We start from the raw sequence: 20,190 nt of genomic DNA, 5'->3' as shown, positions 1-20,190 counted from the left end.
TAACAATAAAGACAAAAGTTCTTAAATGCCTTGAGAAATTTTGAATTGCTTTTGAATGACTCAAGTGGTTTTATTTTTTGTCCATGTCTAATTATGTGGGGAAAAGCAAGGCATTCAGTGATATTTAGGATTTCTAAGTACAAAAACAATAAAGGCACAGCCTTATTAAAGCATTAGGCTTCTTGTTATTTTGTTGAAAACTCCAAAAATGTGTCAGATCTATAGTATATGGTGCTATAGGTTGTGAAAGTGTGCTCAAGGGGAGGCTACTTTAATAATCTTAATGTCATTACTTGTGGTAGTTTATGTCTTATTCAAGATGAAAGGTAATACTACAACTTAATTGTGCAATTTAACACTGCGTTTACTGTCTTTGTTTACACACAAAAAAAAGAGGTTTTGCCGTGTAATGCGTTAGGAACTATTTTAAATGTTTTACACTGGTGCCTTGCTTGTCCACACCACTCTGAGGGACACTGGACTATTTCACTTAAAGATCACCTTCAGTTTAATGATTTGCAAAACGAACACTTTCAGTGGCCAGGTCTGGTTTTTACTTTACTTCATTCTTCATATGAGGATCTGCATCATTTTTGGTTGGAGGACTCATATAGACTTTGTATGAATGATATGATCATTTTTGCAGTTTGATTAGTTAGCAGGTCGTTTGTATCATTTTATGTATTCAATAATATGCTTTGTTGTTAGATTCTAGTTTTTGTTTTCTTAATATACATTTTCATTTGAAAGCAAGTCCTGCTTACGTTTGTGTTTCTGATTGCATTGTATACCAAACAAATTAAAACAGTGTCAAAATTTGCAGAAATTTGCTTCTCTCATACTTTCCTTCATATAGAACTATAACTAAATAAACAATATGGTCAAAATCATTGTGGAAGAATATGCATCAAGTCACAACAACAAACATGGTGCAAATACTTTTGCATGTTGCTATACATAAATGTATTTTACACATGAACATGAAAATGAAGGTGGAACTTGAAGCAAATATGGCAAGAACAGAGACGAGTATGATCAGGTGATGTGTAGAGTGTCACTGAGTGAGAGACACATTAATGCTGATTTAACAGAAACTTGGTGTGGAGACAACAGGTGTTGTGCTCAGAAGAATTAAGTAGGTTTGGGCATTTTAAATGAAAGGAACAATTGAGTGAAGAGGTCCACCAAGATGGAGGTGGAAAAACAAGTTACTGATGGAGATCAAAGATGACATAGTTGGAGGTGGATGCCAACAACTGTGGAGTAGGGGGAAAAGACTGGCTATCCTAAGTATACCAGGAAAAATTACCTTTAAACCCGTGATGATAATGACTTTATTTTGCATTACAAAATGTACCTTTTAGATCTTCTCTCCCTATGTAAATTCTTGTTAAACATTTTATTACTGTGCTTAATTAACATTAATGCTTAAGCATAATTTCTGGTAAACATCTTACAGAGCAAAAAGAAAACAAATCTGCAATTTAAAGCAACATTTAGGGGTACCACGGTTGGTGATTAGTAGTACTACCTCAAAGCCAAGGGAGGGTGATTTCAGATAAATACTCTGGTCACTGTCTGTATGTAATTTGTATGTCCTCTCCATGATATAGAAAAATGGGTTAATCACACACACACACACATATATTATATATATAATATCCTTATATATAATTTGATAGTATCCGTATGTATGGTGTCAATACTTCGACTCAATACAAGTTAGTAGCATTAGTAATGACGGCTGGGTATTAACAACGGTCACTGTTTACATTTTAGCCGATCTCAGATCTAAAATGAGTGACGATCACAACGCAGCCACAAACAGCAGCGGCTGTGGAAAGGATGCGTAAGAAACGAAGTCACATGACTGACGAGGAATGTAGACTTGCTAATGTGACCAGATGTACACAACAAACGGATGAGCAGCGTGCGGCTACAACTGCTACTAATGCAGAAAGAAATCATGCAAATTGGACACAAAAGACAGATGAAGAACGTGTGCTACAGAATGCTACTAACGCTGAAAGAAATCGTGCCAGCCATGCACAAGCGACTGAAGAAGCTCGAGCAGCCGCAAATGCAGCACGGATTGAAAGTCATCGAGCAGCCCGTGCCTTGCGGCGTGAAAATGCTCAGTGGCACGGCATTGCCATGTGCAGTCACACAGATATTATTGAGGACAAAGTTCCGGAGCACCACTCTGTCGCATTTGACAACCTGTGCAAACATTGCAACTCATTCAACTTCACCTGTGAGAACAAGCAAGATGGAGAATACAATTGCTGCCATAAAGGTCGAGTTCGAATTGTCCCTTACCGATACCCTGACAGGTTTAAGGACCTGTTGACATATTTAGACCCAAAACAGCCCCGTTTAAACAGGAAGCTCTTCATTACATTGGCTGAAAAGGTCTATTTTAGGCACAAATCAGTGCCATGATAACAAAATCATTTCAGGGAAAGTATTTATTTCACAAACGTAGAATTTGTAGCCCGATTCGATTGGGCTCCCAGTCACTAGTATATATATAAAAAAACTAGGGCGCTTCGCTCACCCACCCCCAGGTTTGGTTTACTGGATATACAATTTAAAGATATTGTTATTTTCATGGGAATTGTTACATATGCATTATTTTCTCTTTTACTTTTGTAAAAGCAATATTTGTCCTTTATTTCCTGCCCCGGGTGTAGTTACATCTCTTTCTCACAGGACGTATAACGCTGCTCGCGTTGTGAAGGGGGGAGCTGAACGCATGCTAAGGAGTTGCGGTTGGATCAGCTGCTGTCTTGCTGCTACTGCTGGAGAGCTACGTGTTCTGCTTGTTGTTTGTCGTTGTTTTAAGAGCTGGGCGCACATAATCAAAGCATTCCAACAACTGCTAGGTTAGATGTCCGTGAACTTGTTTTAAATTGTTTGTAAGTAGGGTGTGATACCATACCATATTTATTTGTTGAGCGCTTAAAAACACAGCATTACAACTGACCAAAGCGATGTACAGTTAAAACAAGTGAGACTAGGAGCAAAAAGTTAAAAACAAACATTAAGAGAGAATTTGAACAGAGACTACTAAAAACAGGTCAGGGGACCCAATAAAATAAAGAAATGGCAAAAGGTAAGTGGAAAATGAAACAGGTTAAGAATTAAAAGCCAATGTGAAGAAGTGCGTTTTTAGGCGTGCTTTAAAAGTGGCGACTGAAGCGGCTTGCCTAACCACTAAGGGTAGGGAGTTCCAGAGCCTGGGTGCACCGACGGAAAAAGCCCTTTCACCACGAGCTTTAAAACGTACGTTGGGAACGGTTAGGAGCAGCTGATCTGCGGATCTAAGAACACGAGGGGGATTGTGACGATGGAGCAAGACACTCAAGTAGGCGGGGGCTAGACCGTTTAATGCCTTATAGGTTAGGAGGAGTACCTTAAAATCGATTCTGAATCTAACCGGCAGCCAGTGTAGGGTTTTTAAAATCGGTGTAATGTGTTTGCGTCTGCTGCTTCCAGTTAGAAGCCTTGCAGCCGTATTTTGAACCAGTTGGAGTCTAGAAAAAGTGGCTTTAGTGATACCATAAAGGCAGGAATTAGAGTAGTCAAGCCGGGACGTAATGAATGCATGGATTACTGATTCCAGGAGGTGGTTTGACAGAATAGGCTTGAGTTTGGCGATTCGCCTAAGATGGAAAAAGCAGGATTTTACTGTGCTGTTGACTTGAGCATCCATTTTCAGGAACGAATCCATTTTAATTCCAAGATTGGAGACAGACGAAGTTACTGGAGTGGGAAGAGAATCGAGGCCAAGGGGTGGAATCTGTTTGCAGTCGGGACTAAAAACAATGACCTCGGTTTTTGAATCGTTCAGGTGAAGGAAGTTTACAGCCAGCCAGTCCTTAATGTCCGATAGGCAGTCGAGGAGAGGTTTGGTGGAGTCAGTTGGCTTGAGGGAGAAATAAATTTGGCAGTCGTCAGCATATAGGTGATATGAAATTGCATGTTTTCTAAAAATTGCACCTAAAGGCAGGATGTAGATTGAAAAAAGTAGTGGCGCTAAAATGGAACCCTGGGGGACCCCACATGGGAGTGGGACTGATTTCAGATGAAAAATCGTCTAACACGACTCTGAGAGTCCTGTTGCAGAAATATGACCTGAAGCAGTTGAGGGCTAAGCCAGAAACACCAGCCCAGGTTTCGAGTCGGGAGATCATGATGTCGTGGTCGATTGTGTCGAAAGCAGCAGATAAGTTGAGAAGAACCATAATCACGTGGAGTCCCGAGTCCAATGCCAAAAGGACATCATTTAGGACACGTAAATGCGCGGTTTCTGTGCTGTGTTGGGGCCTAAAGCCTGACTGAAAAAGGTCCATTACCTGATGGTCCTGTAGGTGATGAGTTAATTGCTCATAAACTACTTTTTCTAATATTTTTGACAAGAGAGGTAGTTTGGAGATTGGACGAAGATTGGAAAGAACGGCAGGGTCAAGATCAGGTTTTTTCACAATTGGATGTACAACTGTGTGTTTGAAAGCACGATGAACTATAGCCGAAGATAGACTACTAGTTATGATCTTTAGAACATCGTATCGAATTGTAGGAAACACATCTTTCAGCAGTCTGGACGGCACCACATCATCCGGAGAAGGCTTCATTGAGGAGACGATTTTTTCCAGATGGGGAAGCGAAATGGGTTCAAAGCTGGTGAGGGAGCCGTGCGCAGGACCGGCTAAATCAACAGAGCCAGAAGAAGAAATGGAGATCTGGGATCTAATGTTTGTGACCTTATCCAGAAAAAACGTGAGGATCTGATTACAAAGAGCAGTGGAAGCAGAAGAGAAAACAGTTACAGCTGGAGAGAGGACAGCATTTAGTGTTTTGTATAAGACACGTTGATTGCCAGAATTTTTTAAGATGATATCAGCGAAAAAACGGTTCCTTGCACCTCTGACTGCTCTCTGGTATTGGGACCACGCGTCTCACATGCAATCGAAGGTAACAGTGAGACCGTATTTCCTCCATTTACGTTCTAGCCGCCTACAGTTTTGCCTGATGGAACGAAGTTTGTTCATTTAGCCATGGGTCATACTTGACTTTGGATTGTCTCCGTTTGAGTGGGGCTACAACATCCATCACAGAACAACAGGAAGTGTGGAAGGTTTGCAATAAAACATCAACATTCGTGGATTCACATGACATGGAAATTGGTGAAAAAGCAACTGCAAAAACTTCAGCAGCAGAAGGGGGAATGACACGGGAGGGACGGGTGGTGGTGGATTTACCATGCTCAACAGAGACCAAATCCAGATTAAACAAAACAGGTGAATGATCAGAAAAGCTGGGAGGCAAAATGTCCAAGTCACTGATTCTGAGACCGCGAGAAAGAACCAGGTCCAATGTGTGAACCTGTCCATGTGTCGGTCCATTTCGCAAAAGTCACCATCTCACGGGTTTTGCTTCCTATGGTTGTAATGTCTAGTCTCACGAACTGTCAAAAGTGTCTCTCCGAGATGATCAGGTCTCAATTGCTTCGCTCAAGCCTTGTCGTCAGTGAGACAGAAGGACATCAAAGATCACGTCTCGTCTCCCTGGTCTTTCTACCAAGATTTTTTTTTTTTTAATAATAGAGAGATATCTAAACTATGTATATGTATATAGATAAAGGACAATGAAGAACATAGTTGCTCTTTGGAGTAAAAAGGTTTTCTCTGACCTTAGTTACGGTCATACACTTTACGGGTTTTGGTTATGGACAGTCAAAGTTATGACCAAGTTGAGTAGTGAACTTGACAAGAGACAAAATCTGGGTATTGCGATATTTATTTTTTTTTTAAAGGAAGGAACAGAGGTCTTGCCATTGGTTTCATGGGTGCACATAAGCACAACCTTTTAGTTGACAGCTTGTGCCAAAGTCTTTCAAACAAGGTTTCCACTCACTGAATTACAGCTCTTTGTTCAAACATAAGTGTCAAGCTGGAGCCCTTAACAAATCTGTGATCATTTTATCAGATAAGGCATACAAGTTGCATTCTGAAGAGGGGACCCCTTGTGATGTAAACTAAGGCTTCTTTGCTGACAAGAAGAATGTCTGGTCAAGGACCTGTGTTAAATGGAAACCAAAAAAAAAAATTTAAAGACCTGTCTTGTCCTACAATGACCAATAAGCCATAAGGCCATTATTTTTCCTTTTTCAACTTTATTTATTTTCTATTTTATTTTATTGTTAGGGTGTCAGCAAATCTTTGTTCATGCAATTCACACTCTGTCAAACTTAGAGACAAGGGAATCATTTATTTCACAAATGTAACAACAAGCAAATTAGGCTCTATCTAAAGGTTCACTACATTATTATGGGAAAAAGTCTATTTTGTCCCAGCCTATTACTCAATTATTTTTGTCAGTTCTGATAGATCATGCTAAAACAGTTTTCATTCACCTAAACATTTAATAAAAAGATACTGCCTAATCAAAAACTGAGATTTAAATTTTTGTCCACCAACAAATGTTCTAAATGTTCTAAAGAAATATATTTTGCTCATGTAATTATTTAATTCAGTGTAAATGAAGAACTTTCATGTTTGCTGAAATCCTACATACATTTATAAACTTAAACAATAAAGCATTTGTCTAATTCACAAGAATGGAAAGTTTGAAGCAACAGTAGTTTTAAACATTTCCAATGTACTGTGGCACAGGATGAAATACAGACATCAAAAAAGCAATGAAGCCTAATTAAATTAGGACATCAATTTAAACATTTTATAACAAATTAATTCCAGTAATGGCAGCAAATTCTTTGGCAAATGATGGTACACTGAAGTTGATATACATTCAAAATAAAGGACAAGAAGCAAGTCTAGTCAATGCAGTTACAAACTTAACAGTTATGCTTGTTTGAAAGACCGATGCTCAAACTGAGGTGGATTATAGCAAGTTGCTTCACTGGTAAAGAAGTTTTTATCCTTTGCGTGACAAACCACAACTATTAAACTATTATATTGCGGCAGTATTCTTGGGTGGCATTTTAAAAAGGGAAATCCTCTACATGTGCAACTACTTCTTGTGGCCACCAAAGTTATGATTATTTTCTCAAGCTGTATATGGGTGTCTGCTTAAATAAGAATACCGGGTAAGGTTTGATACCATACACCTTTAAGACCACAGTGAGATGTTTTCATGACAATGGATACATAACTCTGTTAAATATTCTATGGAGAGCATACAGGAACATACAATTTGAGAACATTTCTGAATACTGTACTTTACTGTTGTCACAATCCTGACATCACTTCTGGAATAATACACTTAAATAATAACAATAATAGGATCCTTTCTGATAAGCACTATTAACACACAGTATTATACAGTATATCAATGCAATTCTGCAAATGAAATAATTTAATCTGGCTTTGTTTATTTAATCTACTTTAAAATGACATTCAAAAATCAGTGGTTTAACTACAGTAAAGACTGCCCAGTCAGTTGTCAGCTGTGCTCTTAGTCACTTTGGGTTAAAATGAGGAACAACATATAGCAAGCTTAACATTTATAAAAGAGTACTAATGAAGATAAAAGTATTACACTTCAGGTGCATCAAGACTATATTTATTTAGAAAATAAATAAATAAATATTGTCTCTACATCTAAACAAAGCAAATTTGATTTTTAGATGGGGGAAATGTCTCACTACCTGTCCTATTTTATTTATAAAACAAAACGATTTAACATCAACAGAATAAAAGTCAACACCCACTCACATTCACTAGACAATATAAAAAAACCACAGGAGCTTAACCTTAATCAGTCACTCCAGTTTACTGTCTTTTAACCATATCTAGATGTATGAATATAAGTCCTACAGGATGTTTACCCACAGAAAATACCTAGTTTCAGAGATAAACACTTCAGGCACTGGCACTTTTATGAACTCGTATATAAACTCCACCATATACATTCCGGTTAATAATTCCAATGCCCTTCAATAAAACTTATAAGTAATATATGACTTATGTCCACTGGTCATGTAACAAAACTACTTTGGGAATTGGGACAAAGCACTATATCTAACAAACATTTGTAAATTAATGCCTGTTGAGTGCAATAAAAGCTTAATGATAGAAAATCTGTTCTCAGCACTGCCTATCCATTACAGGGATTAGAAAGGTGCATGGTAGTATAATGCACATAGTCTGTTATATGTGAAATCTAACTCCACTTAGACCACTTGGTGTATTAGTAAATTAATTTTCATCTCTTATGAGAGTCAAAAATCTGTCAAAATTAACTAGCTGTGTGTAGCTATTGCCTTCTGCAGATATCACTGCTGCTTTTCAGCAAATATTTTAGAATAAGGTACTACACTGTGAAACACAAATGTTATATTTTGAAAACACGTTATAACAAAGGAAAAGAAAGAAAAACTTATTTGATTACTGAATTTGTTTTGAACTGATAAAACATAAATACATTGTCCAAGTAAAAGTTTTACAGTGTATTCCAACTAATTAAAAAATTAACACCATTATACTTGCTTTAAAGGGAACTCTTCCAACAAAAGTTGGAGAACCTACTGTGGTAAAATGTTAACCATGCACTGGGCGAGAGTTACTTTAAAACTTGTTATACCTATTTTAGCACCTACAAAGTACCTTGTTGCAGAATGTACATTGATATTAGGGGAAAAATGTGCCTTTACTTGGCAATTTTATTTTATAATGTCAGAGCTCATATGAAAACCTGAAATTTCCTTTAATGCAGCCAGCTTTTATAAATATAGAACTTGACTTTCACAATAATGAAGGCTTCCTCTCTGCCTTGATTTTCCATGCCTGCAGTAATGTTCAGATCAACATTTCTAACTAAAGAGAAGCTTTAGAACAATGTGCAAAAAAGTAAAATTAAAAGGAATCAAACATGCAATCCTCAGCAATATCAAATGTATGTTTTTTATTATATAATAGTAATAATAATAGCAGCTCACTACTCAAGACAGTAAATGCGGGGAAGACCCACGATCGAACCCGCAACCTCTCGATTTAGAGACAGCCGTTCTAACCTCTACACCAGCAGACATGTCTAGGTTGTGTTAATTGATATTTGAGCTTCAGTTTTTACCCACTGACAGCAACATGTAAACTGAACTTCTTCTTAAATAAAGGTGCACTTGTTTTGTTATACCTTTTGTGAAAGTGTTTATTTTATATTTGGACTTCAGTCTTTACACATTATACACTTCATGTCATCATTTTGTTAATTATTACTATAACATGAAAAAAAAAGTTTTTGTTTTAGTTATGTGTTCAAAATTTCTTGACACTCATTTCCTATCATCCTACATTTACCCAGATAGTTGTAAACACAGAACACACATGAAATGTATGAATTCCAAATAACAATATATTATTCACCCTGTACAATTCCAGACACTTCACACTAAGATAAACAGACTTGAGCTCTGAGAATTTTGTGTCTGACGGTAGGGGGTGGGATAGCAGGCTGCTTGCTGCCTGTGCTGATTGACACTTTTGCAAAACAAAGACACTGATGAAGAGGTGCGAAGGAATTTAAGGTGGCTCAGCATTATGACTTTTTTCAGAGGCTTCAGGGATTCTAGTCTTAAACTAAAGTATTCTGTGGTTTGTACATTGCCTTCAAAAACTTTAAATTATTTTATGAAATTAAAAGAAATTTATCAAATGTGATTAATGCTTTTAATATAGGAAATTCAAGATTTAAATGTCCAATAGCAGCAAATAGTGCTTGTCAAAATCAAATGATATTTTCTAAGAATTTGAAGCAGCTCACACTGCTTCTACAGCACCTTTGGAAAAGTTACTTTGTAATTTAAGCAATCAAGTGAATATTTAATGGGAGGTGGAACGTGCAGTGCAAGTGAAAACTTTAACTCATTTTTTCTCTTAGAGCTGTACTATACAAAACAATTGGTAAGTTGCTCATGTCAAAAGTGTCTCTAAGAATAGGCTTTAGTTAGACTTTTAGTTAGTTCCTCCGAGAGAGCTGTGAAATGTCATATTTAAGCACTTGTTATACGGTCCAGCTGTTTACATTGCTGGAAAACTCACTTCATGCAGGAAGAAAAACATGCAGAGACACTATATGCAAAAAACCTAGATAGAGCATTAAGTTTCATTGTAATTCTATGCCTATTCATTAAAGTAAATGGGCTGTGGTCAATGTTCATAGCTGATTAACAAAGAAAGAAACATTATAAATAAATAAAACTGAAAAAATTGTGATTATAGTATAAGCATACAAAGCTGAAGAATTTGCATTGTTAGGGTAACAGGATGTTGGGTAATTGTAGTAGTTAAATTTCACAGCATGATGCAACCACCACAACTCTCCAACCATCTTTTATATTAAGGCTTTTAGCAGAACAGCTGCTATTCATCATTAATAGAGAATTGCTGTGCAGATGTCAACAGTGCACTGTTTGCTTGTAATACAGTTTCATTTTTTTTCTTTTGTCTTTACTTAAAACAGTAGATATTACTTGTTTTTCATTTTACAATTTTAGTATACATAAACTAAAGGAAAATGAGGCCCCGTTTAATTACTTCTAACCACATTTCAAACATGGAGCAGGTGACGACTACCAGTGACAAAGATACGTATGCAAGCATAATAAACACACATAAAGTGCTGACAGGCTTCAAGGCTCTCTCTTTTAAGTCCTAGTCAAAAAAAAATCACAATAATGATCAACTATTTGCAAACAGAAGATAATCAAAGCAAAAAGATTTGGTTCAAAAATGGAGTCTTGATATTCTCAGATGTTTGAGCAACACATATTTCCACATGCCCAGTTTCTCATCTTTAAAAGCTAAAATGAGTCAGTATTCACTAAGATGCTTAATTAAAAAAATTTAATAAGTAATCAGAACATCTTAAAGAATGCCAATAAAACAAATGTGCAAAACTTATTTATCTTGACAAGAATTTTGGAAACTAAATGCTTTTATCAAAACAAATTAGAGAACAAATGGCAGACGATAATAACAAAATAGCAGATTTAGAAATTAATTTAGTTCACAGCTTTAGTGGATTCAGAGTTATAATTACTGTAAGTGATTTTCAAATCTAGTTGCACTTGCAAGCTTTTTCCATAATGAACACAGTTTATACTGAGCACAGTTAGCATCAGATCAAGACTATGTCTTATATATGATGTAGAAACTGTACTTCTGAGTTACTCAGCAGTACTACATTTCAAGTCCCTCAGTCATCCTAAATGCTGTCTGAAAAAGGAATGGATGACTTTCTGATGCAGTAAGCATGGTATGTATCACGTTTGTTATTTAGAGAGGATGTCCTTCTATACCACCTAAAAGATTGTATTAAAAAAAAAAAATCTGCAATGCCCTTGATATAACTATTCCCCACATTACGATGTAATTCTGGCAGTAAAATACCCTCCTACACACATTTTTTTTTGCAAAATCTAGGTGAATAAGCCTGTTGGGCTGAATGGTTTGTACTAATGTCTAATATCAATCTTAAAGTGATCAAATTATGTTCAGGGATGCCTAAAACATATAAACCCAAGTCTCAATTTTGATGTATTACAATGATTTCATATATAAACAATATATACATGAGAAGCATGAAGTTTTTCTTTATAACCAAATCTACATAATGTTTACAATAATACAGTAATGTTTAAATTATTATTATTAAACCAGTTTAAAGTGCATGTTTCATCAAGTCAAAAAGTATACATTTTGACCTATAGACAGTCATAGAGACACACATAAGTCAATTCATGCTCAGGGATGCGCAAGTAACTAGTTCAAAATGGTTGTGAGAGTGTACCACTGTTGATGAGAAAGGGTTAAAATTCTGACCATTAAGAGAGGAATAGGAATACAACTTATCCAGCTATCTAGTAACAAAGCTGAGCTGCCTGTATAAGATGGGTACAAATCTATGTCTACAGTGCACAATCTATAGAAATGTATTCTTTAGTGCATGTAATTATAAAATGCAAAGTATTTTTCACTCCAACAGATAGTACATCTCAAATATTAGCACTGCTTTTACAAATTCCATGCCAAATAGCATATATCAAAGACATAGCAAACCGATGGACACACAGGCACTTGTCCTTTAATTACAGTGGAAATTTAAAGGTACAATATCTGTTACATATTTGTTGGGTTCAACAGACTGTCTTTTAAAATATTCTACCTCTGCATCTATTTGGACTGTAAAATAGTGTATGAATAAATTATTTTTTGAGAAGGGAATCCCTATTTGTAGGCAACCATCAATCAATCAAACAAAATTATTGTAAATACAGTTTTCTTGGGGGTTGGACTTTGTGCAATGCAACAGGTCACTGGACATTCTTGAGGGAGTAGAATTACAAAAGACACACACAAAACATACATACATATACATATATATATATACACACATGTATATCATTCTATCTACTGTATATATATATATCTATCTATAGATATATTTTTACAACTTTTCTGATGGTTTAATCTGCTCGGTGGAACGCACCATGTCTGCCATCTTTTTCAACATCGATGGCATTGTCACGTCAATTCCGCTGATGGAGGGGACAACTGTCACCTCTGAGTGGTACACCACTCAGTGCCTGCCTGACGTTTTTTCTGCGATGGCTAGAGGCCGGTCCAAGAACTTGCGAAGGCACTTTTTGCATCATGACAATGCGCCAGCACACACACCTAATGCGACGAAGCATTTCATTGAAGACAGTGGTGTCAACGTTTTGAACCCGCCACCCTACTCGCCTGATCTTGCACCATGTGACTTTTGGCTCTTCCCGAAGGTGACAGAACCCCTGTGAGGCCACAACTTTGAAACTCGAGAGGAACTGATTGCAGCTGTCAAAGAACAGCTGGACAACCTCCCAAAGACAGCCTTTCACGAGTGTTTTGCGGCGTGGGTCAGAAGAGCCCAAAAGTGCATTGATGTTGGCGGTGAATACTTGGAAAAAGTTTAAAAAGGATTGAAGTATATGAGAAAAATAGAAAAAAAAATCCTTGGCTACTTATTTCGAGTGATTCCGCGCGGAACCCAGACAACCCTCATATATATATATATATATATATATATATATATATATATATATATATATACTAATAAAAGGCAAAGCCCTCACTGACTGACTTATCACTAATTCTCCAACTTCCCGTGTAGGTAGAAGGCTGAAATTTGGCAGGCTCATTCCTTACAGCTTACTTACAAAAATTAGACAGGTTTCATTTCGAAATTCTACGTGTAATGGGTCATAACTGGGACCTGTTTTTTGTCCATATACTCTAATGGAGGAGGCGGAGTCACGTATCACGTCTTCACGCCTCCTACGTAATCACTTGAACTAAAAACAAGGAAGAGATTTACAGCACGAGTCAAACGCGGGAACGAAGGTAAATGACGTTAATTTTTGAGTGTCTTTTAATACCGTGTAAGCATACATATTAACACATGTGCAATTAAACGTGTGCATTTACGGGGTGATTTCTCAGGCTTAAAAGCTCGCCTTTTCTCAAACGCGGGAACAAAGGTAAATGACGTTAATTTTTGAGTGTCTTTTAATACCGTGTAAGCATACATATTAACACATGTGCAATTAAATGTGAGCATTTACGGGGTGATTTCTCAGGCTTAAAAGCTCGCCTTTTATTAAAAAGGTAAATGCTAACTGTTTTCATTCTGAAGGGCACAAACCACGCTGGATTTTGTAATGATAGTTGATTTGTAAGGTCTATTAAGGGATACTTACAGAATGATTAGTAATGCCTGTGAATGCCGATGCAAGTAGGAGAATGGGATACTTACAGAATGATTAGTAATGCCTGTGAATGCCGATGCAAGTAGGAGAATGGGTGTGAACTAAAGAACGATTAGTAACTTGTACAGTAAATGTCTCTAAAGTCTGTCTATTAAAAAGTTATTATATCTTTCAATCCTGTGTATTGATTAAACTACGAACCTAACAAGATCACTACATGGTGTCAGAAGTGGCGGATTGGAAGAGGAATCTGAAGAAGAGGTTCAGCTTTTGAACGAGTCGCGTGTCTGTGAGTAACCCGAAAACGTGATCAGAAAGCGCTAAGACGTTCTAGCAAAAGAGAAAAAAAAATATGTTAGGATTACAGCCCCCACCAAATCTCCAGTTAAAGGGAAATGTAGCTGAAAATTTGAAAAGATTTAAACAGAGATTCGAGTTGTATCTTGCTTTCATTTTTTCACTTTTCCTATCTGCTTCAATCGCAGCGTCTATGCTTCTACATGTAATTGGCGAAAAGGCGCTAGAGGTGTATAACAATTTTCAGTTTGAAGAAGATGGAGACAATATGAAATTGAACAAAATAGTTGAAAAATTCGAAACGTATTGCAACCCAAAGCACAATGTGACGTTTGAGCGGCACAAGTTTTTTTACATGTTTCCAGAAAAGCGGAGAAACAATAGACCAGTATGTGACGGAATTGCGTAATAGGAGCTGTTCTAAGAAGAAACCGTCAAGACATCAAAGGACCAATAATCTCTAATCAGAACACTAACACCAGTGAAACAAATATTAACGAGAAAACAAGTATAAATCAGGAAAGAACATCTCAACTGCAAACACAATTAACCAGAATATCAAAATGTCAAGTAAAACCACCAGAACGACTCATTGAGACATGTTGAGGATTAAAGGAACATTTTCAATTAAGAAATGCTGAATTCCTTTAACAGTTGTGCTTTTTATACATAGTTTGAATGCTGGATGCATGCCTGAAATGTTCTGGATAGTTCAGTTCTTTGAAGTGATAAAGAATTAAACGTGTGCATTTACGGAGTCATTTCTCAGACTTAAAAGCTCGCTTTTTATTAAAAAGTTAAATGCAAACTGTTTTCATTCTGAAGGGCACAAACCACGTTAGATTTCAGCCGTTAAACGCGCAAAAATGTCGGTACACCAGATAAATAAGCACAACATATTATCAGTTGTATTGTATGCTTACAATACATATAGAAATGTGTTAATCGTTAACTAATAGTATCGGATAGTGTTTTTCGACTCACGCCTTGATTTAAACGATTGCATGTATTGGTGGGTTTCCATAGCTTATTGTCAATATCTTTACACCTCTTTTTAAGACTTATTGACTGAGACGGGCTTTCATGAAAAAACTTAGGGCTTTGCTACAAGATACACCCTCCACAAGTTAAGGAAGTAAAAATAAAAGGTATATATTTCTGTTTTATTTAAACCTTTTAAGTTCGTATGCATAGCCCCATTTGGCTGTTTTAGGTTTTTTTTTTTTTTCTTCAGTAATATTTAATCTCCTTAAAGAAAAACAACATATGCATTTTACCTTTTTTGTATCTCTTTAGTAATATTTTAGTGTAAAAGGATAACAAGTATTTAAACCTTTTATGTTACTTTATAGTTATTTTACACGATGTTGAAAAATTAATAAGAAAGCTACATATTTTGGCAGGTGCTGCTTTAATTTTCAATGAAATGAAAAAAGCTCTCCAAGAGAAAACCTCAATGAAGAAGAAACAGTTTGCACTATCTAAAAAGGAGAAACCCTCATTTATAAAGGTTTGCTGCAGATGATTTAACTGAAAATAAATGAATAGTTCCTATGTGTATAATACATATTTATCTATTTTACTTATGCCTTTATTCCAGCAACTTGCAACATCTAAGGTACAATTTGTTACATTACTTTGGTTTTTTGCAGCACAGGCAGGTGAAGTGACTTCCTCAGGGTCACACAGTGGTGTCAGTACCAGGATTTGAACTGATAAGCTCCGGGTTTGCTGAAATATTACTGAAGAATGAAAAAAAACGAAAACGGGCAAATGGGGCTATGCATACAAATGTCCATCCATCCATTATCCAACCCGCTATATCCTAAATACATGAGCCAATCCCTGCCAACACAGGGCACAAGGCAGGAAACAAACCCCGGGCAAGGTGCCAGCCCACCGCAGGGCGCACACACCCACACACACCAGGGACAATTTAGAATCGCCAATGCACCTAACCTGCATGTCTTTGGACTGTGGGAGGAAACCGCATACAAACTTAAAAGCTTTAAATAAAACAGAAATATATACCTTTATTTTTACTTCCTTAACTTGTGGAGGGTGTATCCTGTAGCAAAGCCCTAAGTTTTTTCATGAAAGCCCCTTTCAGTCAATAAGCCTTAAAACAGGTGTAAAGCTAAACTTGCAGCACCGCTAATCAATTACACTTGCCTAACGCCTCTCCTAAGGGGACATACTGTGGGATCTGGCATCCGTCAAAGCACCAATCACAGGCCCGATTAGAAAGCGGGAAGCTGTGATTTGTCGTCTGCCTCCCATGTAACAATCACAGCCCGTGTTACAACGCACTATGTATGTATGTATATATGTATATGTGTGTATATGTATGTGTATATATATGTTGATATGTGTGTATATATATATATATATATATATATATATATATATATATATATATATATATATATATATATGTATATATATATGGATGTGTATATGTAGATATATATGTATATGTAGATATGTGTATATGTAGATATGTATATATATGTATATATGTATATGTATATATATGTTTACATAACCTCTTTAACACACTACTTCTCCGCTGCGAAGTGCGGGTATTTTGCTATTATATATATATATATATATATATATAGACACACACACACACGCAGTACTGTGCAAAAATTTTAGGCGGGTGTGAAAAATGCTGTAAATAAAGAATGATTTCAGAAATACAGTGGGGCAAAAAAGCATTTAGTCAGCCAACAATTGTGCAAGTTCTCCCACTTAAAAAGATGACAGAGGCCTGTAATTTTCATCATAGGTATACCTCAACTATAAGAGACAAAATGAGGAAAAAAAATCCAGAAAATCACATTGTCTGATTTTTAAAGAATTTATTTGCAAATTATGGTGGAAAATAAGTATTTGGTCACCTACAAAACAAGCAAGATTTCTGGCTCTCACAGACCTGTAACTTCTTCTGTAAGAGGCTCCTCTGTCCTCCACTCGTTACCTGTATTAATGGCACCTGTTTGAACTCATTATCAATATAAAAGACACCAATCCAAAACCTCAAACAGTCACAATCCAAACTCCACTATGGCCAAGACTAAAGAGCTGTCAAAGGACACCAGAAACAAAATTGCAGACCTGCACCAGGCTGGGAAGACTGAATCTGCAATAGGTAAGCAGCTTGGTGTGAAGAAACCAACTGTGGGAGCAATTATTAGAAAATGGAAGACATACAAAACCACTGATAATCTCCCTCGATCTGGGGCTCCACGCAAGATCTCACCCCGTGGGGTCAAAATGATCACAAGAACGGTGAGCAAAATCCCAGAACCACACGGGGGGACCTAGTGAATGACCTGCAGAGAGCTGGGACCAAAGTAACAGGCTACCATCAGTAACACACTACGCCGCCAGGGACTCAAATCCTGCAGTGCCAGACGTGTCCCCCTGCTTAAGCCAGTACATGTGCAGGCCCGTCTGAAGTTTGCTAGAGAGCATTTGGATGATCCAGAAGAGGATTGGGAGAATGTCATATGGTCAGATGAAAAAAACTCTACTCGTCATGTTTGGAGGAGAAAGAATGCTGAGTTGCATCCAAAGAACACCATACCTACTGTAAAGCATGGGGGTGGAAACATCATGCTTTGGGGCTGTTTTTCTGCAAAGGGACCAGGACGACTGATCCGTGTAAAGGAAAGAATGAATGGGGCCATGTATCGTCAGATTTTGAGTGAAAACCTCCTTCCATCAGCAAGGGCATTGAAGATGAAACGTGGCTGGGTCTTTCAGCATGACAATGATCCCAAACACACCGCCCAGGTAACGAAGGAGTGGCTTCGTAAGAAGCATTTCAAGGTCCTGGAGTGGCCTAGCCAGTCTCCAGATCTCAACCCCATAGAAAATCTTTGGAAGGAGTTGAAAGTCTGTGTTGCCCAGTGACAGCCCCAAAACATCACTGCTCTAGAGGAGATCTGCATGGAGGAATGGGCCAAAATACCAGCAACACTGTGTGAAAACCTTGTGAAGACTTACAGAAAACGTTTGACCTCTGTCATTGCCAACAAAGGGAATATAACCAAGTATTGAGATGAACTTTTGTTATTGACCAAATACTTTTTTCCACCATAATTTGCAAATAAATTCTTCAAAAATCAGACAATGTGATTTTCAGGATTTTTTTTTCTCATTTTGTCTCTCATAGTTGAGGTATACCTATGATGAAAATTACAGGCCTCTGTCATCTTTTTAAGTGGGAGAACTTGCACAATTGGTGGCTGGCTAAATACTTTTTTGCCCCACTATATAAATAATGACTGTTTATTGTTTTGAGGTATACCTAAGATGAAAATTACAGGCCTCTCTCATCTTTTTAAGTGGGAGAACTTGCACAAATGGTGGCTGGCTAAATACTTTTTTGCCCCACTGTATAAATAATGACTGTTTATTGTTATCAGTTTACAAAATGCAAAGTGAGCGAACAAAAGAACAATCTAAATCAAATCAATATTTGGTGTTACTACCTTTTGCCTTCAAATCAGCATCAATTCTTATAGGTACACTTGCACAAAGTCAGGAATTTTGTAGGATTATAGTCAGGTGTATGATCAGCCAATTATACCAAACAGGTGCTAATGATCATCAATGTCACACGTAGGTTGAAACACAGTCATTAACTGAAACAGAAACAGCTGTGTAGGAAGCTTAAAACTGGGTGAGGAACAGCCAAACTCTGCTACCAAGGTGAGGTTGTGGAAGACAGTTTCATGTCATGGCAAGATTGAGCATAGCAACAAGACACAAGGTAGTTCTACTGCATCAGCAAGGTCTCTCCCAGACAAAGATTTCAAAGCAGACTGGGGTTTCAAGATGTGCTGTTAAAGCTCTTTTGAAGAAGCACAAAGAACGGGCAACATTGAGGATTGTAGACGCAGTGGTCGGCCAAGAAAACTTAGTGCAGCAGATGAAAGACACATCATTTTTTCACACCTGCCTAAAACTTTTGCACAGTACTGTGTATTATATATATTTATATATATATATATATATATATATATTTACACAGTCATGGCCGAAATTATCGGCACCCCTGGAATTTTCCCAGAAAATGAACCATTTCTCCCAGAAAGTTGTTGCAATTACAAATGTTTTGGTATACACATGTTTATTTCTTTTATGTGCATTGGAACAACACAAAAAAAACAGAGAAAAAAAGCCAAATCTGACATCATTTCACACAAAACTCAAAAACCGGGCTGGACAAAATTATTGGCACCCTCAACTTAATATTTGGTTGTACGCCCTTTGGAAAAAATAACTGAAATCAAGCGCTTCCTATAACCATCAACAAGCTTGTTACACCTCTCAAGTGGAATTTCCGACCACTCATCTTTTGAAAACTGCTGAAGGTCTCTCAGATTTGAAGGGTGCCTTCTCCCAACAGCAATTTTGAAATCTCTCCATAAGTGTTCAATCGGATTTAGATCCGGACTCATTGCTGGCCACTTCAGAACTCTCCAGCGCTTTGTCTTCAACCATTTCTGGGTGCTTTTAGAGGTATGTTTGGGGTCATTGTCCTGCTGGAACACCCATGACCTCTGACGCAGACCCAGCTTTCTGACACTGGGCCCTACATTGCGCCCCAATATCTTTTGGTAGTCTTCAGATTTCATGATGCCTTCCACACAGTCAAGACATCCAGTGCCGGAGGCAGCAAAACATCCCCAAAACATCATAGAACCTCCACCATGTTTGACTGTAGGTACTGTGTTCTTTTCTTCGTAGGCCTCATTCCGTTTTCTGTAAACAGTAGAATGATGAGCTTTACCAAAAAGCTCTACCTTGGTCTCATCTGTCCACAAGACGTTCACCCAGAAGTATTTTGGCTTCCTCAAGTACATTTTGGCAAACTCCAGTCTGGCTTTTTTATGTTTCTGTGCCAGCAGTGGGGTCCTCCTGGCTCTCCTGCCATAGAGTTTCATTTCGTTCAGATGTCGACGGATAGTTCGAGCTGACACTGATGCACCCTGAGTCTGCAGAACAGCTTGAATATGTTTTGAAGTTGATTGGGGCTGTTTATCCACCATTCGGATTATCCTTCGTTGCAGTCTTTCATCAATTTTTCTCTTCCGTCAACGTCCAGG

The 20,190-nt window shown here is 37.4% G+C and overlaps 1 protein-coding gene across 2 annotated transcripts in view; it reads right to left on the bottom strand.

The window, feature by feature from the left end:
• The window catches only part of aimp1a (aminoacyl tRNA synthetase complex interacting multifunctional protein 1a), a 105,087-nt gene that overhangs the window by 6,603 nt on the left and 78,294 nt on the right, over positions 1–20,190 (bottom strand). The gene's annotated exons all lie outside the window — the stretch shown is intronic.

This window comes from Erpetoichthys calabaricus, chromosome 7, assembly GCF_900747795.2.
Source record: "Erpetoichthys calabaricus chromosome 7, fErpCal1.3, whole genome shotgun sequence".
In the NCBI taxonomy this organism is placed as follows: Eukaryota; Metazoa; Chordata; class Cladistia; order Polypteriformes; family Polypteridae; genus Erpetoichthys; species Erpetoichthys calabaricus.
This window is presented reverse-complemented; position numbering and strand designations above follow the sequence as displayed.